General features: G+C 35.0%; 1 protein-coding gene across 1 annotated transcript in view; it reads left to right on the top strand.

Moving 5' to 3' along the window:
• The first annotated feature begins 1,981 nt into the window (after positions 1-1,981).
• The window catches only part of LOC143246174 (gamma-aminobutyric acid receptor alpha-like), a 317,756-nt gene continuing 294,082 nt past the window's right edge, over positions 1,982-25,655 (top strand). The window contains exons 1-2 of the mRNA XM_076492385.1: positions 1,982-2,121; positions 5,981-6,066. The gene's annotated coding sequence lies outside the window, so the exon portion shown is untranslated. The remainder of the gene's footprint in view (positions 2,122-5,980; positions 6,067-25,655) is intronic.

Genomic DNA, 25,655 nt, shown 5'->3' with positions numbered 1-25,655 from the left:
GTTGTTTATAAAACTATATCTAAAGTAATATTTCATTAATGGATATAAAGTAATGCGAAACGTTATTGCAAAGGTTAGAACTGTTACAATATATTGTTATTAGAAATAAACTTGTACAATAAATTGTGTTAGAAATATAACTATTACTGTTGCCGAAACCACGATTAACACAATATATTGTTGGTGGAATTATATATAACATGAGAACTTTTTGGTGCAACAAAAACATAATATTGTTGTTGTTGGTAGTAGAATTAAAACAAAAAATATAATATTGTTGTTGTTAGTAGTAGAATTAAAACAAAAGGTACAATATTGTTGTTGTTAGTAGCAGAATTAAAACAAAAGATACAATATTGTTGTTGTTAGTAGCAGAATTAAGACAAAAAATATAATATTGTTGTTAGTAGTAGAATTAAAACAAAAATTATAATATTGTTGTTAGTAGTAGAATTAAAACAAAAAATATAATATTGTTGTTGTTAGTAGTAGAATTAAAACAAAAAATATAATATTGTTGTTGTTAGTGGTAGAATTAAAACAAAAAATATAATATTGTTGTTGTTAGTAGTAGAATTATAACAAAAAATATAATATTGTTGTCGTTAGTAGTAGAATTAAAACAAAAGATACAATATTGTTGTTGTTAGAAGCAGAATTAAAACAAAAAATATAATATTGTTGTTAGTAGTAGAATTAAAACAAAAAATATAATATTGTTGTTGTTAGTAGTAGAATTAAAACAAAAAATATAATATTGTTGTTAGTAGTAGAATTAAAACAAAAAATATAATATTGTTGTCGTTAGTAGTAGAATTAAAACAAAAGATACAATATTGTTGTCGTTAGTAGTAGAATTAAAACAAAAGATACAATATTGTTGTTGTTAGTAGTAGAATTAAAACAAAAAATATAACATTGTTGTTGTTAGTAGTAGAATCAAAACACAAAATATAATATTGTTGTTGTTAGTGGTAGAATTAAAACAAAAAATATAATATTGTTGTTGTTAGTAGCAGAATTAAAACAAAAAATATAATATTGTTGTTGTTGGTAGTAGAATTAAAACAACACTTTTGTTCTGTTACTGAGTCTGTTAAAGTCTTTTATATTATTGTTGAAATAAAATCAACACAGAATATTGTTACCGAAACTATAACTAACATGAAACAATTTTAATGAAACACGATGGGATTGAGGCTATATGAAAAAGTTCTCACCTTACGTTGTCCGTTTTTTCATCATAATAATGCTGAATTGTGTTTCAGTCCAAGCTTTGGAAAGTACACTTAGAGTATAAAGAATTAGAGTTTTGAGATAAAATTATTCGCTTACTCTACAAATCCTTTCAGCAAACATCCTCTTCTACCAATGTTCACAAAAGAAACGTAAGGCTTTGAGACATTCTGAACCGATAACGTTGTTCTAGGGCCGTGAGAGTAGCTAATTTTAAAGGAAAGAAATCTTAGTACTTATTAATTGATTTCTGTAACAAAAGACAAGATTCTTATTTTATCTTAACATTCCAACCTTTTGAAGATAACTACCATTCTACGACTTTAGACTGGGAGTATAATCACACATATCGGGATTTATAGGTTAGCAAGACTGTTAACCCGTTTAATAGAATTGCTGTTAATCTAATTTGTTTTATAAAACTCCGTAAACACTTAACTCAATACTTTATAAAGGTTTTGTTCTTTCAACTTAAAGACATTTCTCATTTTAAGGTGAGCAATATATATTTCTTTCGTTATATTTTGTGGTACTTTAGAGTTAAACAGTTATGCACAACTAAGTCTTTTGACTTAGCTATCCATAACACCAGATTTTATTTGACAAATAACACAAATAGAACCACGACTAAAGACACAATTTCATTTCTATTGTACAGACGCCCTCTTTTGGTGACCATTATAGTTATCTCTTAAAAACGCGGGAATGAACGAGAAATGCCACATCTTGTAGTGAGTGAGGACAGTATGTGTGCAAGGACAAAGACTTGTCGTTATTGAATGGGTAAGAGGTGCACTATTCTCTGCTAGAGACCATCCCAAGTTTTCGTTTTGATTTGTGAACAAACTCTGAGTTTCTCTTTGCTCTCTGATTGTGGAAATCTTGGTAAGTACATATATAAACTGTCGTTTACTTTAGTGTTATAGAACTTAGAAAAGTTTTAAAGGAACAAAATAATATTTCAACACGTAAAATAAAACACTACAATCATCTGTAGATAAGAGTAATGCTAATTAATAGTTTCAGATTTCTGATCGTTTTTATTAAATCAGACTGTGGAATATTTTTAAAACGACCAAAACCAATTTCTACAATTTTGGTGCTACCACTGGCCAATTGCGCGTCTTGTTAATACCTTGAGAACGAAACGTTTATCATAACATGATACTAACATTTATTTGTGAACGAAACGTTTGGCAAGACACTGGTAACATTTAATGAACTAGTAATACATCACTGTGGTAATACTTTGTTGTGAACGAAACGTCTAACAAGACACCCTGGTAACATTTAATGAACTGTCAATACATCACTATGGTAATACTTTGTTGTGAACGAAACGTCAAACAAGACACCCTGGTAACATTTAATGAACTATCAATACATCACTGTGGTAATACTTTGTTGTGAACGAAACGTCTAACAAGACACCCTGGTAACATTTAATGACCTATCAATACATCACTGTGGTAATATGTGAACGAAACGTCTAATAAGACGCTCTGGTAACATTTAATGAACTATCAATATATCACTGTGGTAATACTTTGTTGTGAACGAAACGTCTAACAAGACACCCTGGTAACATTTAATGACCTATCAATACATCACTGTGGTAATACTTTGTTGTGAACGAAACGTCTAACAAGACACCCTGGTAACATTTAATGACCTATCAATACATCACTGTGGTAATATGTGAACGAAACGTCTAATAAGACGCTCTGGTAACATTTAATGAACTATCAATATATCACTGTGGTAATACTTTGTTGTGAACAAACGTCTAACAAGACACCCTGGTAACATTTAATGACCTATCAATACATCACTGTGGTAATATGTGAACGAAACGTCTAATAAGACGCTCTGGTAACATTTAATGAACTATCAATATATCACTGTTTTAATACTTTGTTGTAAACAAAAGTCTAACAAGACACCCTGGTAACATTTAATGACCTATCAATACATCACTGTGGTAATACTTTGTTGTGAACGAAACATGTAACAAGACATCATGGTAACATTTAAACTACTAACACATCACTGTAGTAGTACTACAAAACGTTCAACTGTAACAAAACATTCAAAACAGTACTGTAGATTTTCATTGAGAAAAAACACATTGGTGTCGTATATTTGTGAAGGAACTGTCTAATAGAATACATTGTAACAGCTACCTAACGAAATATTTTGGTAAAGTTAAAAGAGCACAAAGGTGACAAACAATAGAATATGAAAATTTTATAAGGTTCTCTTTTTACACATAAAAAGATTGGAGAGAACTTCCTCCATTGAAAAGTTTCTAAGATAAACATATCTGTGTTTCATTTTAATAAAGTTTCTGAGGAATATAAACAGATTCATTGTCTTAGGGTATAACCGAACGAACGAAACCGATGTGATAACAATAAGCAAAACACGTAAGAAAACTTAATCTAACTTGTGATAACAGTGAACAAAACCAATGCAATAACACAGAGAAAAATATGGCATAACAATAAACGAAATTACTCTAATAACTGAATAAAACCGATCTAATAACAGCGAATGAAAGCTGAGTTATAAAACTTAAGAATTACGTGGCCAGACTTAAGAATCATACGTAGTCACGCTTAAATTTAGAAAGATCTACATGATTAAACTTAATTATATGTATTCACACTGATTTCTGGTCGTCTCTTTCTGTGTCGTCATGAAAATTGATTGTCGGAAAGCAGCTAGCAATCCCTTAATACCCCAAGTGTGTGGATGACACGTTTACCATGTCTAGAATATCTGTTTCTTGGAACTTTAACAAAAGAGAAAACAATATAAATTCACTGAATACAACCAACAATATCGTAATAACCTTTATTTCTTAACACTGATTTATAACCATAACGAACATTTCCAACCTAAAGATCCCCATAGAATAACATTTGCTGTACTTTTAAACTTACAAAATCTGTACCAGATGTCTTTAAATGAAACTTGAAACTTTTTTCTATCGAGCGTATAAAATATCTCGAACTAACGAAGTTTCCATCACAAAAAACAAAGTTTCCTCTTTACGTTATTGACACAACGTAGTTTTAGTAAACTCTACCGACGTATCTGCTGTTATTAACTTGCCACGCGTGGTTACTGTTAAGAACTATACTAATGTACGTCCTCCAACATATCTGAGGTGGATTTTAAACCAAAGTGTCATCTACAACTTTTATACATATTTGTAGAGACCTGCAGTAAAGCCATCAAATGTGTAACTGTTCTTAATGTCATTACGGACATACTGATTAACTCGTGTGAAACACAAAGAATCTCCAACTGAGTTGCACTACGACAACGATTTATCGTAACGTCTAAGTAAGAGTCAACTTGCTCATTCATAAACTGAGGTCAAATATCAACCACATAGAACCAGACAATATGCTACATTTAACTAGAAAAGTACTTTTCATCACGTAACAACTCAGACGTAACAGTTCTTACCTGAATAGTTCTTTACATCAAGTATCAACTGAGACGAAACAAGAACCTGAATTGTCCTTTATATCAAAGTATCAAGTGTGACGAAACAAGAACATGAATTGTCCTTAAAATCAAAGTATCAAGTGTGACGAAACAAGAGCCTGTATAGTTCTTTATAGCAAAGTATCAAGTGTGACCTAACAAGAGCCTGTATAGTTCTTTACATCAAAGTATCAAGTGTGACGTAACATGAACCTGTATAGTTCTTTACATCAAAGTATCAAGTGTGACGAAACAAGAACCTGTATAGTTCTTTACATCAAAGTATCAAGTGTGACGTAACATGAACCTGTATAGTTCTTTACATCAAGTATCAAGTGTGACGTAACAAGAACCTGTATAGTTCTTTACATCAAAGTATCAAGTGTGACGTAACAAGAACCTGTATAGTTCTTTACATCAAAGTATCAAGTGTGACGTAACAAGAACCTGTATAGTTCTTTACATCAAAATATCAAGTGTGACGTAACAAGAACCTGTATAGTTCTTTACATCAAGTGTGACGTAGCAGAACGTATGTTAAAGCTGCTTGGTTACTGAGCATTTTAGTTTGAGTTTTAATGTGCTTGGTTTCGTTTACTTTAAACTATTCTCTACTGCCAATAATACGTTACAGAAATAGAATGACATCTAACATTACAGAATGTTTTTGTCACGTGGTTTTATTAATTGGAGGTTTATGTTTAGTGTATTTTGCAAAATTACAAAGAAAGCATACAGAGTAAATAAAAAATTCGATCGTGAAATGTTTTTTATTCACAGATCCTTTGCTCGTGCGTTATAGATCCTATTTTAATAACATGGAACGTGAGAGATGTGTACTAATAAGACACGTCCAAGCAGAAATTTAATGGATAAGGGACCGTACTTGAATGACAAGTCTTAGACGTTTCTCTGAAGTGAAACTATACTTTTCGTTAGCTTCTAATTTGCTCAATAAATGTCATTTGATAATAATTATTTTGTCGCTGTGACGGTTTGTAAAATAGTGTTATAGAGATGGCACACCAATTTCTTTTCACCGGTGTTTTTTAGGCGACTAAGTATACGTCAACTTAAGTTCGCTCCTTGTTTTTTTACATTATTAACAAAGAAATCTGAATTTGTCAGATGTGGTTACTTCCCTTTAAGTAATCGTCTTACACAATTGTAATGTGACAAGACACTGACAGTTTATTAAGGGAGACAATATCAGATGAATCGTAAAGAAGCTAACTTTTCCTTTTAGCCTGAAGGCAGTTCGGACAGCACGTGCCTGTGTCGTCACTACGAAGGAGTTAACTCGTTTGGAAAGACTGATGGATGACGCTAACGGTATGTTCATAAATACGTTAAAATCCATACCAGACACTAATCCGATACGTACAGAAAAATTCATTCTGAAGAACACCTATCCTAAATACCAATCCTATGCACACAGAAACATCTGTCCTATAGGACAATCCTATACACACAGAAACATCTGTCCTATAGGACAATCCTATACACACAGAAACATCTGTCCTATAGGACAATCCTATACACAGAGAAACACGTCCTATAGAACAATCCTATACACAGAGAAACACGTCCTATAGAACAATCCTTTTTACACACAGAAACATCTGTCCTATAGGACAATCCTATACACAGAGAAACACGTCCTATATAACAATCCTGTACACAGAGAAACACGTCCTATATAACAATCCTGTACACAGAGAAACATTTTTCCTACAGAACAATCCTATACACAGAAACATTTGTCCTATAGAACAATCCTATACACAAACATCTGTCCTATAAAACAATCCAAAATACAAAGAAACATATTTCCTGTAGAACAATTCTATACACAGAGAAACACGTCCTACAGAACAATCCTATACACAGAAACATTTTTCCTACAGAACAATCCTATACACAGAAACATTTTTCCTACAGAACAATCCTATACACAGAAACATTTTCCTACAGAACAATCCTATACACAGAAACATTTTTCCTACAGAACAATCCTATACACAGAAACATTTGTCCTATAGAACAATCCTATACACAGAAACATCTGTCCTAAAGAACAATCCTATACAAAAAAATCTGTCCTATAAAACAATCCAAAATACAGAGAAACATATTTCCTGTAGAACAATCCAATACACAGAGAAACATCTATGGTATAGAACAATCCTATACATAGAAAAATGTCCTATAGAACAATCCTATACACAGAGAAACACGTCCTATAGAACAATCCTATACACAAACATCTGTCCCATAGAACAATCCTATACACAGAGAAACACGTCCTATATAACAACCCTATACACAGAGAAACACGTTTTATATAACAATCCTGTACACAGAGAAACATTTTTCCTACAGAACAATCCTATACACAGAAACATTTGTCCTATAGAACAATCCTATACACAGAAACATCTGTCCTAAAGAACAATCCTATACACAAAAATCTGTCCTATAAAACAATCCAAAATACAGAGAAACATATTTCCTGTAGAACAATCCTATACACAGAGAAACATTCTCGTATAGAACAATCTTATATACAGAGAAACATTTATCGTATAGAACAATCCTATACACAAATATCTGTCCTATAAAACAATCCAAAATACAGAGAAACATATTTCCTGTAGAACAATTCTATACACAGAGAAACACGTCCTACAGAACAATCCTATACACAGAAACATTTGTCCTATAGAACAATCCTATACACAGAAACATCTGTCCTAAAGAACAAACCTATACACAAAAATCTGTCCTATAAAACAATCCAAAATACAGAGAAACATATTTCCTGTAGAACAATCCTATACACAGAGAAACATTTCTCGTATAGAACAATCTTATATACAGAGAAACATTTATCGTATAGAACAATCCTATACACAAAAATCTGTCCTATAAAACAATCCAAAATACAGAGAAACATATTTCCTGTAGAACAATTTTATACACAGAGAAACATCTATGGTATAGAACAATCCTATACATAGAAAAATGTCCTATAAAACAATCCTATACATAGAGAAACACGTCCTATAGAACAATCCTATACACAAGCATGTCCCATAGAACAATCCTATACACAGAGAAACACGTCCTATAGAACAATCCTATACACAAACATCTGTCCCATAGAACAATCCTATACACAGAGAAACACGTCCTATATAACAATCCTGTACACAGAGAAACATTTTTCCTAAAGAACAATCCTATACACAGAAAATCATGTATCGTATGGAACAATCCTATGCACAGAAACATCTGTCCTAAAGAACAATCCTGTACACAAAAATCTCTCCTATAAAACAATCCAAAATACAGAGAAACATATTTCCTATAGAACAATCTTATACACAAACATCTGAACTACAGAACAATCCTAAACAGAGAAACATCTGTCCAGTACAACAGTCTTATACATAAACATCTGTCCTATAGAACAGTCCTATACATTGAGAGACACATACGACTATTTTCAATAACTGTCTTCGTAATAATCCTAAACAAGGCCATGATTTGCCTAGCTTTATATCTTTCAACGTTCCACGTTTTTCACTCAGACTGTTTGATTTTCTGTGATATAAACGTTGTCTAATCCAGATTGTTCCAGTTTCAAATTGAGCGCCAAACTTCAATCTCTTACATAATATGCTTCAGAAACTGGATATACTAGATCGAAACATGAGAAATCCAGAACTTAATCCTGGCGGACGTGACGTAATAATGAAGATATAAGTGTAGATTAGTCCATGTTAATGTCGGTTTTTATAAACTGTTGTGATTCTCATCCAAGATTAAACGTTTCAGATTCTGATAGACAGATATCGATGGATAAAGTGACAAAAAATCAAACTATCGTTTTCATTCAAAACTTAAACATAATGAAGAACCCACTTCTGAACTACACATTTAGCGAATACACATAAAAAAATCACTGTTTGGATTGACAAGTACACATAATATTACTTTCGGTTTATTTGCTATCCAGTCCACTAGAGAAGAAGTGATAGACGAACGATTCACGTACATATACGTTTATTCCTGGTTCGAGGCTTCTCTTATTGTCATCGGAAAATGTGTCGCATAAGTATATAGATTGTTGGCCATGTTTATAAGTGTGGAGCCTGATTCATTATATCGCCGTATCTGCAGTACGTAGCTCAACAGGCTACGTACTAAATTTAACGGTTCAGTGCTACACGTATGAATTTTTGAAGTTCGAAGATTTTAACTTTTTGTAAGGAAACATAATGATATGAGAAAGAAGTGAAGCTTGTGGACATGAATTTCCGTGACGTAAATAACATTATTGGCCAGAAAAGGTTAGGTCATCCATACCAGGGTGTTAAAAGTCGGCGAGGTAAGACTGACACACAAGTATGAAGGTGGAAAAAGCACCTAACTGAATCGTATTTAGAAAACTGGTCGTGGCACCCCAGATAGAGAACACGGTGGTCCACAAGCTGCTAGTGGAAAAAGCACCTAACTGAATCGTATCCAGAAAACTGGTCGTGGTACCCCAGATAGAGAACACGGTGGTCCACAAGCTGCTAGTGGAAAAGCACCTAACTGAATCGTATCTAGAAAACTGGTCGTGGCACCCCAGATAGAGAACACGGTGGTCCACAAGCTGCTAGTGGAAAAAGCACCTAACTGAAACGTATCTAGAAAACTGGTCGTGGCACCCCAGATAGAGAACACGGTGGTCCACAAGCTGCTAGTGGAAAAAGCACCTAACTGAAACGTATCTAGAAAACTGGTCGTGGCACCCCAGATAGAGAACACGGTGGTCCACAAGCTGCTAGTGGAAAAAACACCTAACTGAAACGTATCTAGAAAACTGGTCGTGGCACCCCAGATAGAGAACACGGTGGTCCACAAGCTGCTAGTGGAAAAAGCACCTAACTGAATCGTATCTAGAAAACTGGTCGTGGCACCCCAGATAGAGAACACGTTGCTAGTTCTATTCGACCGTGTCACAAAGATCCCTCTCACGAGCCGAGTATAGAGGAAGAAAGTTAATGAAAAAAACACGAACTCTCCAGCTGAGTAAGAGACAGAAGATGGATTTAACATTATATGAAAATGAAGTCTTTATAACATGAAGAATATAAAGAAATGTTATAATAATTATCATAACACATTATAATTATATGACCACATTATAATGGTCACAGGTTTTTAATATAGAACAATACTGATTTTAAACTATGACAGTAGTAAACTTTAATTTGTGTTGACAATAGTTAGGTGATATGAAGTTCCTACACTGTATAACCAGGAGATATAGCTCAGTCTACAGTAGAACATATTGACAACAGTTATGTGATATGAAGTTCCTACACTGTATAACCAGGACATATAACTAAGTCTACAGTAGAACGTATTGACAATTGTTATGTGATATGAAGTTCCTACACTGTATAACCAGGACATATAGCTCAGTCTACAGTAGAACGTATTGACAACAGTTATGTGATATGAAGTTCCTACACTGTATAACCAGGACATATAGCTCAGTCTACAGTAGAACGTATTGACAATTGTTATGTGATAAGAAATTCCTACACTGTCTAACCAGGACATATAGCTCAGTCTACAGTAGAACGTATTGACAACAGTTATGTGATATGAAGTTCCTACACTGTATAACCAGGATATAGAGCTAAGTCTACAGTAGAACGTATTGACAACAGTTATGTGATATGAAGTTCCTACACTGTATAACCAGGATATAGAGCTAAGTCTACAGTAGAACGTATTGACAATTGTTATGTGATATGAAGTTCCTACACTGTATAACCAGGATATAGAGCTAAGTCTACAGTAGAACGTATTGACAACAGTTATGTGATATGAAGTTCCTACACTGTATAACCAGGATATAGAGCTAAGTCTACAGTAGAACGTATTGACAATTGTTATGTGATATGAAGTTCCTACACTGTATAACCAGGATATAGAGCTAAGTCTACAGTAGAACGTATTGACAACAGTTATGTGATATGAAGTTCCTACACTGTATAACCAGGATATAGAGCTAAGTCTACAGTAGAACGTATTGACAACAGTTATGTGATATGAAGTTCCTACACTGTATAACCAGGATATAGAGCTAAGTCTACAGTAGAACGTATTGACAACAGTTATGTGATATGAAGTTCCTACACTGTATAACCAGGATATAGAGCTAAGTCTACAGTAGAACGTATTGACAACAGTTATGTGATATGAAGTTCCTACACTGTATAACCAGGATATAGAGCTAAGTCTACAGTAGAACGTATTGACAACAGTTATGTGATATGAAGTTCCTACACTGTATAACCAGGATATAGAGCTAAGTCTACAGTAGAACGTATTGACAATTGTTATGTGATATGAAGTTCCTACACTGTATAACCAGGATATAGAGCTAAGTCTACAGTAGAACGTATTGACAATTGTTATGTGATATGAAGTTCCTACACTGTATAACCAGGACATATAGCTCAGTCTACAGTAGAACGTATTGACAACAGTTATGTGATATGAAGTTCCTACACTGTATAACCAGGACATATAGCTCAGTCTACAGTAGAACGTATTGACAACAGTTATGTGATATGAAGTTCCTACACTGTCTAACCAGGACATATAGCTCAGTCTACAGTAGAACGTATTGACAACAGTTATGTGATATGAAGTTCCTACACTGTCTAACCAGGACATATAGCTCAGTCTACAGTAGAACGTATTGACAACAGTTATGTGATATGAAGTTCCTACACTGTATAACCAGGACATATAGCTCAGTCTACAGTAGAACGTATTGACAACAGTTATGTGATATGAAGTTCCTACACTGTATAACCAGGACATATAGCTCAGTCTACAGTAGAACGTATTGACAATTGTTATGTGATATGAAGTTCCTACACTGTATAACTAGGACATATAGCTCAGTCTACAGTAGAACGTATTGACAACAGTTATGTGATATAAAGTTCCTACACTGTATAACCAGGACATATAGCTCAGTCTACAGTAGAACGTATTGACAACAGTTATGTGATATGAAGTTCCTACACTGTCTAACCAGGACATATAGCTCAGTCTACAGTAGAACGTATTGACAACAGTTATGTGATATGAAGTTCCTACACTGTATAACCAGGACATATAGCTCAGTCTACAGTAGAACGTATTGACAACAGTTATGTGATATAAAGTTCCTACACTGTATAACCAGGACATAGAGCTAAGTCTACAGTAGAACGTATTGACAACAGTTATGTGATATGAAGTTCCTACACTGTATAACCAGGACATATAGCTCAGTCTACAGTAGAACGTATTGACAACAGTTATGTGATATGAAGTTCCTAAAATGTATAACCAGGATATAGAGTTAAGTCTACAGTAGAACGTATTGACAACAGTTATGTGATATGAAGTTCCTAAAATGTATAACCAGGATATAGAGTTAAGTCTACAGTAGAACGTATTGACAACAGTTATGAATATTTTTTTATAATAGTATATACTATATCAACCTAAAAGTAACAAAACACGCCGGCAATAAGAAAGGAACACACTCGTAACAACGAGAAACGAACTGAAGTAAAAATGTATGTCAGGATGGTCGATATGGGTATTACCACTTTTACTACAAAAGTAGAGAACGTTTTTATTAGGTGAATGTATCTAAGAATATTCCCAGATGTACAGGACAACAAGACAAGAGAATGATGTACATGTTTGATGTGTCTTATTCTCAGTATGTAAACTGTTTAAAAGACTAGAGGTGGTTCACGAGAAGTACCAGTGATTATTAGATACATTGACCAGAGAATGATGTCCATGTTTGATGTGTCTTATTGTCAGTATGTAAACTGTTTAAAAGACTAGAGGTGGTTCACGAGAAGTACCAGTGATTATTAGATACATTGACCAGAGAATGATGTCCATGTTTGATGTGTCTTATTGTCAGTATGTAAACTGTTTAAAAGACTAGAGGTGGTTCACGAGAAGTACCAGTGATTATTAGATACATTGACCAGAGAATGATGTCCATGTTTGATGTGTCTTATTGTCAGTATGTAAACTGTTTAAAAGACTAGAGGTGGTTCACGAGAAGTACCAGTGATTATTAGATACATTGACCAGAGAATGATGTCCATGTTTGATGTGTCTTATTGTCAGTATGTAAACTGTTTAAAAGACTAGAGGTGGTTCACGAGAAGTACCAGTGATTATTAGATACATTGACCAGAGATGATGTCCATGTTTGATGTGTCTTATTGTCAGTATGTAAACTGTTTAAAAGACTAGAGGTGGTTCACGAGAAGTACCAGTGATTATTAGATACATTGACCAGAGAATGATGTCCATGTTTGATGTGTCTTATTGTCAGTATGTAAACTGTTTAAAAGACTAGAGGTGGTTCACGAGAAGTACCAGTGATTATTAGATACATTGACCAGAGAATGATGTCCATGTTTGATGTGTCTTATTGTCAGTATGTAAACTGTTTAAAAGACTAGAGGTGGTTCACGAGAAGTACCAGTGATTATTAGATACATTGACCAGAGAATGATGTCCATGTTTGATGTGTCTTATTGTCAGTATGTAAACTGTTTAAAAGACTAGAGGTGGTTCACGAGAAGTACCAGTGATTATTAGATACATTGACCAGAGAATGATGTCCATGTTTGATGTGTCTTATTGTCAGTATGTAAACTGTTTAAAAGACTAGAGGTGGTTCACGAGAAGTACCAGTGATTATTAGATACATTGACCAGAGAATGATGTCCATGTTTGATGTGTCTTATTGTCAGTATGTAAACTGTTTAAAAGACTAGAGGTGGTTCACGAGAAGTACCAGTGATTATTAGATACATTGACCAGAGATGATGTCCATGTTTGATGTGTCTTATTGTCAGTATGTAAACTGTTTAAAAGACTAGAGGTGGTTCACGAGAAGTACCAGTGATTATTAGATACATTGACCAGAGAATGATGTCCATGTTTGATGTGTCTTATTGTCAGTATGTAAACTGTTTAAAAGACTAGAGGTGGTTCACGAGAAGTACCAGTGATTATTAGATACATTGACCAGAGAATGATGTCCATGTTTGATGTGTCTTATTGTCAGTATGTAAACTGTTTAAAAGACTAGAGGTGGTTCACGAGAAGTACCAGTGATTATTAGATACATTGACCAGAGAATGATGTCCATGTTTGATGTGTCTTATTGTCAGTATGTAAACTGTTTAAAAGACTAGAGGTGGTTCACGAGAAGTACCAGTGATTATTAGATACATTGACCAGAGAATGATGTCCATGTTTGATGTGTCTTATTGTCAGTATGTAAACTGTTTAAAAGACTAGAGGTGGTTCACGAGAAGTACCAGTGATTATTAGATACATTGACCAGAGAATGATGTCCATGTTTGATGTGTCTTATTGTCAGTATGTAAACTGTTTAAAAGACTAGAGGTGGTTCACGAGAAGTACCAGTGATTATTAGATACATTGACCAGAGAATGATGTCCATGTTTGATGTGTCTTATTGTCAGTATGTAAACTGTTTAAAAGACTAGAGGTGGTTCACGAGAAGTACCAGTGATTATTAGATACATTGACCAGAGAATGATGTCCATGTTTGATGTGTCTTATTGTCAGTATGTAAACTGTTTAAAAGACTAGAGGTGGTTCACGAGAAGTACCAGTGATTATTAGATACATTGACCAGAGAATGATGTCCATGTTTGATGTGTCTTATTGTCAGTATGTAAACTGTTTAAAAGACTAGAGGTGGTTCACGAGAAGTACCAGTGATTATTAGATACATTGACCAGAGAATGATGTCCATGTTTGATGTGTCTTATTGTCAGTATGTAAACTGTTTAAAAGACTAGAGGTGGTTCACGAGAAGTACCAGTGATTATTAGATACATTGACCAGAGAATGATGTCCATGTTTGATGTGTCTTATTGTCAGTATGTAAACTGTTTAAAAGACTAGAGGTGGTTCACGAGAAGTACCAGTGATTATTAGATACATTGACCAGAGAATGATGTCCATGTTTGATGTGTCTTATTGTCAGTATGTAAACTGTTTAAAAGACTAGAGGTGGTTCATGAGAAGTACCAGTGATTATTAGATACATTGACCAGAGAATGATGTCCATGTTTGATGTGTCTTATTGTCAGTATGTAAACTGTTTAAAGACTAGAGGTGGTTCACGAGAAGTACCAGTGATTATTAGATACATTGACCAGAGAATGATGTCCATGTTTGATGTGTCTTATTGTCAGTATGTAAACTGTTTAAAAGACTAGAGGTGGTTCACGAGAAGTACCAGTGATTATTAGATACATTGACCAGAGAATGATGTCCATGTTTGATGTGTCTTATTGTCAGTATGTAAACTGTTTAAAAGACTAGAGGTGGTTCACGAGAAGTACCAGTGATTATTAGATACATTGACCAGAGAATGATGTCCATGTTTGATGTGTCTTATTGTCAGTATGTAAACTGTTTAAAAGACTAGAGGTGGTTCACGAGAAGTACCAGTGATTATTAGATACATTGACCAGAGAATGTCCATGTTTGATGTGTCTTATTGTCAGTATGTAAACTGTTTAAAAGACTAGAGGTGGTTCACGAGAAGTACCAGTGATTATTAGATACATTGACCAGAGAATGATGTCCATGTTTGATGTGTCTTATTGTCAGTATGTAAACTGTTTAAAAGACTAGAGGTGGTTCACGAGAAGTACCAGTGATTATTAGATACATTGACCAGAGAATGATGTCCATGTTTGATGTGTCTTATTGTCAGTATGTAAACTGTTTAAAAGACTAGAGGTGGTTCACGAGAAGTACCAGTGATTATTAGATACATTGACCAGAGAATGATGTCCATGTTTGATGTGTCTTATTGTCAGTATGTAAACTGTTTAAAAGACTAGAGGTGGTTCACGAGAAGTACCAGTGATTATTAGATACATTGACCAGAGAATGATGTCCATGTTTGATGTGTCTTATTGTCAGTATGTAAACTGTTTAAAAGACTAGAGGTGGTTCACGAGAAGTACCAGTGATTATTAGATACAAAGACTAGAGGTGGTTCACGAGAAGTACCAGTGATTATTAGATACAAAGACTAGAGGTGGTTCACGAGAAGTACCAGTGATTATTAGATACATTGACCCCAGAAGATCAAAACTTTGTTCTTTACTTTATTGGTAAAAGTGTTAATACCCATACCAGCCATCCTGGCATGCATTCTTACTATAAGTTGGTTTCTCATTGTTAGGTGTGTCTATATTTTACACAATGTAACACAAATTTTGTTCCTGGATAGTATGTGTTATTTCTTAATTGCTTATGTTGTAAAAGTACAGAAAATGGCCATTATTACCTTCAAACTTTGGTTTTGTTACCTACATATAGAAATAAACCTATTTTCTGTGTAAAAACGGACAAATTTGCACATTTTCATTTACATAAAGTCTGAATAAAACAACATATGAATCAAGATTTACATGTATTTGTACTAAAGTTATACAAAAATGTTTTGAAGTGAGTAGTTTTTGGAGATTTGAGACTGTAATGTAAATCGCTTTCACGTATCAGCCTCAAAATATGGTCTCCCATCATGTTTTGGTTATACGCTCCTTGGTAACGGCGTTCAAAGTCCAGTATATCTTAGTGGAACGCTCGCCTTGCCCTTCTGAGTATGTTCCCATGTTCTCCTTGAATTTATCAAGATAAGCATCAAGGATATGGACTTTCAGGGACATCCTGCAGCCCATTTTGTCCTAGTTCTTTACCAGAGCCTCAACCAGTTCCACATAATTTTCAGCCTTGTGCCTGTTCAAGAAGCCCCGAACCACTGCTACAAAGCTGCCCCAAGCTTTTTTTCCCCTTCCTACTGAACTTCTTGGGGAATTCTGTGCACTCCAGGATCTTCTTTATTTGTGGTCCAACGAAGATATCAGCTTTGACCTTTGCCTCTGACAGCTTAGGGAAGAAGTCTCGAACGTAGTTGAAAGCTGCAGACCCCTTATCAAGAGCTGTGACAAACTGTTTCATGAGACACAATTTATTTGCAATGGTGGAAACAACACCTTCTGGAGGTTCACTACTGGCTCACACTTTACACGGTGCCTCCCCACAGAGAACTCGGTCCGTTGTGAACAGTGCTTCCTGTTGTGGCCCGGCATGGCCAAGCGTGTTAAGGCGTGCGACTCGCAATCTGAGGGTCGCGAGTTCGCATCCCCTTCGCGCCAAACATGCTCGCCCTTTCAGCCGTGGGGGCGTTTTAATATGACGGTCAATCCCACTATTCGTTGGCCCAAGAGTTGGCGGTGGGTGGTGATGACTAGCTGCCTTCCCTCTAGTCTTACACTGCTAAATTAGGGACAGCTAGCACAGATAGCCCTCGAGTAGCTTTGTGCGAAATTCAAAAAACAAAGAAACAAACAAACAAGCTTCCTGTTGTAGTGCAGAGCGGTGTCCCTGCTGTGCCAAAAGCAAAGATAACAGGGAAAGTTGGTAAAGCCTCCTTGGATAGATCTATGCATTCATTTAGGCAGCTAGAACTAAACTGAAGCTGTGAGTGGTGAGCTTCTGTATTTACCATGGAAAGTTCTAAAAAATTATAAAATATTCTTGAAAATTCTCGTAAGTTCCACAACATTCTAGAAAATTCTTGTAAGTTCAAGAAATCTCTGTATCAGCTATTTAGCACTGAACCTACCTGGAATGTTCTGGAAAATGGGTAAATTTGAAAATTTCATTACCCAGCAAAAGCAAAGTTTAAAGAGAAAAAATAGGTCTTTTCCATTTACTTTAGACACAAGCAATTGGGAAATAACACTTTCTGCCCAGGAACAAGAAAAAGTAAAAAAATTGTTACATAATGTTATCGTTGTTACCACGTGTAAATTAGTATGTTACTTAGCTGTGTGTGTGTGTGTGTGTTATTATTGTTACTACATGTAAATTAGTATGTTCCTTACCTGTTTGTATGTATTAACATTGTTAGTACATGTAAACCAGTGTGTTCCTTAGCTGTGTGTGTGTGTTATTATTGTTACTACATGTAAATTAGTATGTTCCTTAGTTGTTTGTATGTATTAACATTGTTAGTACATGTAAACCAGTGTGTTCCTTAGCTGTGTGTGTGTGTTATTATTGTTACTACATGTAAATTAGTATGTTCCTTAGCTGTGTGTGTGTGTGTTATCATTGTTACTACATGTAAACAGTGTGTTCCTTAGCTGTGTGTGTGTGTTATTATTGTTACTACATGTAAAGAGTGTGTTCCATAGCTGTGTGTGTGTGTTATGATTGTTACTACATGTAAACACTGTGTTCCTTAGCTGTGTGTGTGTGTGTTATTATTGTTATTACATGTAAACAGTGTGTTCTTCAGCTGTGTGTTACTATTGTTACTACATGTTAACAGTGTGTTCCTTAGCTGTGTGTGTGTTATTATTGTTACTACATGTAAACAGTGTGTTCCGTAGCTGTTTGTGTGTGTGTTACTATTGTTACTACGTGTAAACAGTGTGTTCCTTAGCTGTGTGTGTGTGTGTGTTATCATTGTTACTACAGGTAAACAGTGTGTTCCTTAGCTGTGTGTGTTATCATTGTTACTACATGTAAACAGTGTGTTCCGTAGCTGTGAGTGTGTTATGATTGTTACTACTTGTAAACCAGTGTTCCTTAGCTGTGTGTGTGTGTGTTATTATTGTTAATACATGTAAACAGTGTTCCTTAACTGTGTGTGTGTTATCATTGTTACTACACGAAAATAGTGTGTTCCTTAGCTGTGTGTGTGTGTGTTATTATTGTTACTACATGTAAACAGTGTTCCTTAGCTGTGTGTGTGTTATCATTGTTACTACACGAAAAAAGTGTGTTCCTTAGCTGTGTGTGTGTGAGTTATCATTGTTACTACATGTAAACAGTGTGTTCCTTAGCTGTGTGTGTGTTATTATTGTTACTACATGTAAAGAGTGTGTTCCGTAGCTGTGTGTGTGTGTTATCATTATTACTACATGTTAACACTGTGTTCCTTAGATGTGTGTGTGTGTGTGTTATTATTGTTACTACATGTAAACACTGTGTTCCTTAGCTGTGTGTGTGTTATTATTGTTACTACATGTAAACAGTGTGTTCCTTAGCTGTGTGTGTGAGTTATCATTGTTACTACATGTAAACAGTGTGTTCCGTAGCTGTGTGTGTGTTATCATTGTTACTACATGTAAACAGTGTGTTCCGTAGCTGTGTGTGTGTTATTATTGTTACTACATGTAAACAGTGTGTTCCGTAGCTGTGTGTGTGTGTTATTATTGTTACTACGTGTAAACAGCGTGTTCCTTAGCTGTGTGTGTGTTATCATTGTTACTACATGTAAAGTGTGTTCCTTAGCTGTGTGTGTGTGTTATCATTGTTACTACACGTAAACAGTGTGTTCCTTAGCTGTGTGTGTGTGTTATAACTGTTACTACTTGTAAACCAGTGTTGTTTAGCTGTGTGTCTGTGTTATCATTGTTAGTACATGTAAACAGTATGTTCCTTAGCTGTGTGTGTGTTATCATTGTTACTATACGTAAACCAGAGTTCCTTAGCTGTGTGTGTGTGTTATTATTGTTACTACATGTAAACAGTGTGTTCTTTAGCTGTGTGTGTGTTATCATTGTTACTATATGTAAACCAGTGTTCCTTAGCTGTGTGTGTGTGTGTGTTATTATTGTTACTACATGTAAACAGTGTGTTCCTTAGCTGTGTGTGTGTTATCATTGTTACTACATGTAAACAGTGTGTTCCTTAGCTGTGTGTGTGTTATCATTGTTACTACATGTAAACAGTGTGTTCTTTAGCTGTGTGTGTGTGTTATTATTGTTACTACATGTAAACAGTGTGTTCCTTAGCTGTGTGTGTGTGTTATTATTGTTACTACATGTAAACAGTGTTCCTTAGCTGTGTGTGTGTTATCATTGTTACTATATGTAAACCAGTGTTCCTTAGCTGTGTGTGTGTGTTATTATTGTTACTACATGTAAAGTGTGTTCCCTAGCTGTGTGTGTGTGTTATCATTGTTACTACATGTAAACAGTGTGTTCCTTAGCTGTGTGTGTGTGTTATCACTGTTACTACTTGAAAACCAGTGTTGTTTAGCTGTGTGTGTGTGTTATCATTGTTACTACATGTAAACAGTGTGTTCCTTAGCTGTGTGTGTGTTATCATTGTTACTACATGTAAACAGTGTGTTCCTTAGCTGTGTGTGTGTTATCATTGTTACTACATGTAAACAGTGTGTTCTTTAGCTGTGTGTGTGTGTTATTATTGTTACTACATGTAAACAGTGTGTTCCTTAGCTGTGTGTGTGTTATTATTGTTACTACATGTAAACAGTGTTCCTTAGCTGTGTGTGTGTTGTTATCATTGTTACTACATGTAAACAGTGTGTTCCTTAGCTGTGTGTGTGTTATCATTGTTACTACATGTAAACAGTGTCTTCCGTAGCTGTGTGTGTGTGTTATCATTGTTACTACATGTAAACAGTGTGTTCCTTAGCTGTGTGTGTTGTTATTATTGTTACTACATGTAAACAGTGTGTTCCGTAGCTGTGTGTGTGTGTTATTATTGTTACTACATGTAAACAGTGTGTTCCTTAGCTGTGTGTGTGTTATCATTGTTACTACATGTAAAGTGTGTTCCTTAGCTGTGTGTGTGTGTTATCATTGTTACTACACGTAAACAGTGTGTTCCTTAGCTGTGTGTGTGTGTTATCACTGTTACTACTTGTAAACCAGTGTTGTTTAGCTGTGTGTGTGTGTTATCATTGTTACTACATGTAAACAGTATGTTCCTTAGTGTGTGTGTTATCATTGTTACTATATGTAAACCAGTGTTCCTTAGCTGTGTGTGTGTGTTATTATTGTTACTACATGTAAACAGTGTGTTCTTTAGCTGTGTGTGTGTTATCATTGTTACTATATGTAAACCAGTGTTCCTTAGCTGTGTGTGTGTGTGTGTTATTATTGTTACTACATGTAAACAGTGTGTTCCTTAGCTGTGTGTGTGTGTTATCATTGTTACTACATGTAAACAGTGTGTTCCTTAGCTGTGTGTGTGTTATCATTGTTACTACATGTAAACAGTGTGTTCCTTAGCTGTGTGTGTGTGTTATTATTGTTACTACATGTAAACAGTGTGTTCCTTAGCTGTGTGTGTGTGTTATTATTGTTACTACATGTAAACAGTGTTCCTTAGCTGTGTGTGTGTTATCATTGTTACTACATGTAAACCAGTGTTCCTTAGCTGTGTGTGTGTGTTATTATTGTTACTACATGTAAACAGTGTGTTCCCTAGCTGTGTGTGTGTGTTATCATTGTTACTACATGTAAACAGTGTGTTCCTTAGCTGTGTGTGTGTGTTATCACTGTTACTACTTGTAAACCAGTGTTGTTTAGCTGTGTGTGTGTGTTATCATTGTTACTACATGTAAACAGTGTGTTCCTTAGCTGTGTGTGTGTGTTATCATTGTTACTACATGTAAACAGTGTGTTCCTTAGCTGTGTGTGTGTTATCATTGTTACTACATGTAAACAGTGTGTTCTTTAGCTGTGTGTGTGTGTTATTATTGTTACTACATGTAAACAGTGTGTTCCTTAGCTGTGTGTGTGTGTTATTATTGTTACTACATGTAAACAGTGTTCCTTAGCTGTGTGTGTGTTATCATTGTTACTACATGTAAACAGTGTGTTCCTTAGCTGTGTGTGTGTTATCATTGTTACTACATGTAAACAGTGTGTTCCTTAGCTGTGTGTGTGTGTTATCATTGTTACTACATGTAAACAGTGTGTTCCTTAGCTGTGTGTGTGTGTTATTATTGTTACTACATGTAAACAGTGTGTTCCTTAGCTGTGTGTGTGTGTTATTATTGTTACTACATGTAAACAGTGTGTTCCTTAGCTGTGTGTGTGTTATCATTGTTACTACATGTAAACAGTGTGTTCCTTAGCTGTGTGTGTGTGTGTTATCATTGTTACTACATGTAAACAGTGTGTTCCTTAGCTGTGTGTGTGTGTTATCACTGTTACTACTTGTAAACCAGTGTTGTTTAGCTGTGTGTGTGTGTTATCATTGTTACTACATGTAAACAGTGTGTTCCTTAGCTGTGTGTGTTATCATTGTTACTACATGTAAACAGTGTGTTCCTTAGCTATGTGTGTGTGTTATCATTGTTACTACATGTAAACAGTGTGTTCCTTAGCTGTGTGTGTGTTGTTATCATTGTTACTACATGTAAACAGTGTGTTCCTTAGCTGTGTGTTATTGTGTGTGTTATTATTGTTACTACATGTAAACAGTGTGTTCCTTAGCTGTGTGTGTGTGTTATCATTGTTACTACATGTAAACAGTGTGTTCCTTAGCTGTGTGTGTGTTATCATTGTTACTACATGTAAACAGTATGTTCTTTAGCTGTGTGTGTGTTATTATTGTTACTACATGTAAACAGTGTGTTCCTTAGCTGTGTGTGTGTTATCATTGTTACTACTTGTAAACCAGTGTTGTTTAGCTGTGTGTGTGTGTTATCATTGTTACTACATGTAAACAGTGTGTTCCTTAGCTGTGTGTGTGTGTTATCATTGTTACTACATGTAAACAGTGTGTTCCTTAGCTGTGTGTGTGTGTTATCATTGTTACTACATGTAAACAGTGTTCCTTAGCTGTGTGTGTGTTATCATTGTTACTATATGTAAACCAGTGTTCCTTAGCTGTGTGTGTTGTTGTTATTATTGTTACTACATGTAAAGTGTGTTCCCCTAGCTGTGTGTGTGTGTTATCATTGTTACTACATGTAAACAGTGTGTTCCTTAGCTGTGTGTGTGTGTTATCATTGTTACTACATGTAAACCAGTGTTGTTTAGCTGTGTGTGTGTGTGTTATCATTGTTACTACATGTAAACAGTGTGTTCCTTAGCTATGTGTGTGTGTTATCATTGTTACTACATGTAAACAGTGAGTTCCTTAGCTGTGTGTGTGTGTTATCATTGTTAGTACATGTAAACAGTGTTCCTTAGCTGTGTGTGTGTTATCATTGTTACTATATGTAAACCAGTGTTCCTTAGCTGTGTGTGTGTGTTATTATTGTTACTACATGTAAACAGTGTGTTCCTTAGCTGTGTGTGTGTGTTATCATTGTTACTACATGTAAACAGTATGTTCTTTAGCTGTGTGTGTGTGTTATTATTGTTACTACATGTAAACAGTGTGTTCCTTACCTGTTTGTATGTATTAACATTGTTAGTACATGTAAACCAGTGTGTTCCTTAGCTGTGTGTGTGTGTTATTATTGTTACTACATGTAAACAGTGTGTTCCTTAGCTGTTGTGTATGCATTAACATTGTTACTACATGTAAACCAGTGTGTTCCTTAGCTGTGTGTGTGTGTTATTATTGTTACTACATGTAAACAGTGTGTTCCTTAGCTGTGTGTGTGTGTGTTATCATTGTTACTACATGTAAACAGTGTGTTCCTTAGCTGTGTGTGTGTGTTATTATTGTTACTACATGTAAACAGTGTGTTCCTTAGCTGTGTGTGTGTGTTATCATTGTTACTACATGTAAACAGTGTGTTCCTTAGCTGTGTGTGTGTGTTATTATTGTTACTACATGTAAACAGTGTGTTCTTTAGCTGTGTGTTATTATTGTTACTACATGTAAACAGTGTGTTCCTTAGCTGTGTGTGTGTTATTATTGTTACTACATGTAAACAGTGTGTTCCTTAGCTGTTTGTTATTATGTGTGTTATCATTGTTACTACATGTAAACAGTGTTCCTTAGCTGTGTGTGTTATCATTGTTACTACATGTAAACAGTGTGTTCCTTAGCTGTGTGTGTTATCATTGTTACTACTTGTAAACCAGTGTTCCTTAGCTGTGTGTGTGTGTTTATTATTGTTACTACATGTAAACAGTGTTTCCTTAGCTGTGTGTGTGTTATCATTGTTACTACACGTAAACAGTGTGTTCCTTAGCTGTGTGTGTGTGTTATTATTGTTACTACATGTAAACAGTGTTTCCTTAGCTGTGTGTGTGTTATCATTGTTACTACATGTAAACAGTGTGTTCCTTAGCTGTGTGTGTGTGTTATCATTGTTACTACATGTAAACAGTGTGTTCCTTAGCTGTGTGTGTGTTTATTATTGTTACTACATGTAAACAGTGTGTTCCTTAGCTGTGTGTGTTATTATTGTTGTTACTACATGTAAACAGTGTGTTCCTTAGCTGTGTGTGTGTGTGTGTTTATTATTGTTACTACATGTAAACAGTGTGTTCCTTAGCTGTGTGTGTTTATTATTGTTACTACATGTAAACAGTGTGTTCCTTAGCTGTGTGTGTGTTTATTATTGTTACTACATGTAAACAGTGTGTTCCTTAGCTGTGTGTGTGTGTGTATCATTGTTACTACATGTAAACAGTGTGTTCCTTAGCTGTGTGTGTGTTATCATTGTTACTACATGTAAACAGTGTGTTCCTTAGCTGTGTGTGTGTTTATTATTGTTACTACATGTAAACAGTGTGTTCCTTAGCTGTGTGTGTGTGTTATTATTGTTACTACATGTAAACAGTGTGTTCCTTAGCTGTGTGTGTGTTATCATTGTTACTACATGTAAAGTGTGTTCCTTAGCTGTGTGTGTGTTATCATTGTTACTACATGTAAACAGTGTGTTCCTTAGCTGTGTGTGTGTGTTATCATTGTTACTACATGTAAACCAGTGTTGTTTAGCTGTGTGTGTGTTTATCATTGTTACTACATGTAAACAGTGTGTTCCTTAGCTGTGTGTGTGTTATCATTGTTACTACATGTAAACAGTGTGTTCCTTAGCTGTGTGTGTGTGTTATCATTGTTACTACATGTAAACAGTGTGTTCCTTAGCTGTGTGTGTGTTTATCATTGTTACTACATGTAAACAGTGTGTTCCTTAGCTGTGTGTGTGTGTTATCATTGTTACTACATGTAAACCAGTGTTCCTTAGCTGTGTGTGTGTGTGTTTAATTATTGTTACTACATGTAAACAGTGTGTTCTTTAGCTGTGTGTGTGTTATCATTGTTACTATATGTAAACCAGTGTTCCTTAGCTGTTGTTATGTGTGTTATTATTGTTACTACATGTAAACAGTGTGTTCCTTAGCTGTGTGTGTGTGTTATCATTGTTACTACATGTAAACAGTGTGTTCCTTAGCTGTGTGTGTGTTATCATTGTTACTACATGTAAACAGTGTGTTCCTTAGCTGTGTGTGTGTGTTATCATTGTTACTACATGTAAACAGTGTGTTCCTTAGCTGTGTGTGTGTTATTATTGTTACTACATGTAAACAGTGTGTTCCTTAGCTGTGTGTGTGTGTTATCATTGTTACTACATGTAAACAGTGTGTTCCTTAGCTGTGTGTTGTGTTTATCATTGTTACTACATGTAAACAGTGTGTTCCTTAGCTGTGTGTGTGTTATTATTGTTACTACATGTAAACAGTGTGTTCCTTAGCTGTGTGTGTGTGTGTTATTATTGTTACTACATGTAAACAGTGTGTTCCTTAGCTGTGTGTGTGTTATCATTGTTACTACATGTAAACAGTGTGTTCCTTAGCTGTGTGTGTGTGTTATCATTGTTACTACTTGTAAACCAGTGTTGTTTAGCTGTGTGTGTGTTATCATTGTTACTACATGTAAACAGTGTGTTCCTTAGCTGTGTGTGTGTTATCATTGTTACTACATGTAAACCAGTGTTCCTTAGCTGTGTGTGTGTGTTATTATTGTTACTACATGTAAACAGTGTGTTCCTTAGCTGTGTGTGTGTGTTATCATTGTTACTACAT

The sequence above is a fragment of the Tachypleus tridentatus genome, chromosome 3 (assembly GCF_004210375.1).
Source record: "Tachypleus tridentatus isolate NWPU-2018 chromosome 3, ASM421037v1, whole genome shotgun sequence".
Lineage (NCBI taxonomy): Eukaryota > Metazoa > Arthropoda > Merostomata > Xiphosura > Limulidae > Tachypleus > Tachypleus tridentatus.
Note: the sequence above shows the minus strand (reverse complement) of the source record. Positions and strands in the feature narration are given on the sequence as shown.